This window comes from Colius striatus, chromosome 22 (genome assembly GCF_028858725.1).
Source record: "Colius striatus isolate bColStr4 chromosome 22, bColStr4.1.hap1, whole genome shotgun sequence".
Lineage (NCBI taxonomy): Eukaryota > Metazoa > Chordata > Aves > Coliiformes > Coliidae > Colius > Colius striatus.
This window is the reverse complement of record NC_084780.1, coordinates 3,165,597-3,166,484: the sequence shown is the minus strand read 5'-3', so window position 1 is coordinate 3,166,484 and position 888 is coordinate 3,165,597.

The following is an 888-nucleotide window of genomic DNA, read 5'->3' as shown; positions in this document are numbered from 1 at the left end:
GTTTAATCAAGCAGGCAGGGGTCTGTACTGCAACACCCAGAGCACACTGTCCTTTGAAACAACTCTGATTGATAAAGGTAGTTTGATTGTAGGTCCCAAACCAATGTAACAGCTTGTTTTGTTGGATAAAATCACTTAGAAAGGCCAGGGCACACAGCTAAAGCAGTCACTGGAGAAGAGCCCCAGATGCTGAGGAAGAGGGGGATTTGTGTGGTGCAGGGAGAGGTTTGGGCAGGACTAAGGCCTGTTTTGCAACCCAAGTCTGTTGAACAAAGGCTATTTCTGCCCCCAGGAGCTGTTTGCAGTTAAGAAAGGCATCCTATCAGCCACTCAGTGTTACTGTGTTAACCAGCATCGATTCATGCCACATTCAAACACTTTCTTGGCACAATTTATTTTTCTGACCCAAACAAAGAAGCCATTAGCAAGTCATTAACAATATTCTACCCTAAATTGTCAGTTTGAACAGCCCTGTAAAAACATCTCTTAGTTTAAAAACAAAAGTGTGCATGCTGTATTAAAACTGCAGTTGCCCTTTCAGAGTACCAGCTGCTTTTGTTGCAAAGCATTTTTTTTCCCCAACCATCCTCATCTGTACAGTGCAGAGAACAAAAAAAGAAACCTCAATGGAAGGCAGCAGATGGCTGTGTCCTGGTGCCACTCACAGCTTGGTAACAGAGGACTCTCTGGCTTTCTTGTACACTTCCAAATACAACATTCAAGCCCTTTTGAAGAGTTTGGTTCAGGCAGATCAGCACAGAAAAAGGATTGTACATTCGTTGAAGTGAACTCAACTGGTGTCATTTTAGGCTCCATTCCAGATGCTTGGTTTTTCAAGCTACTTCTTGAATAATGGCCTCTGGGCTTTTTTTTTCTCCTTAGGAGGGG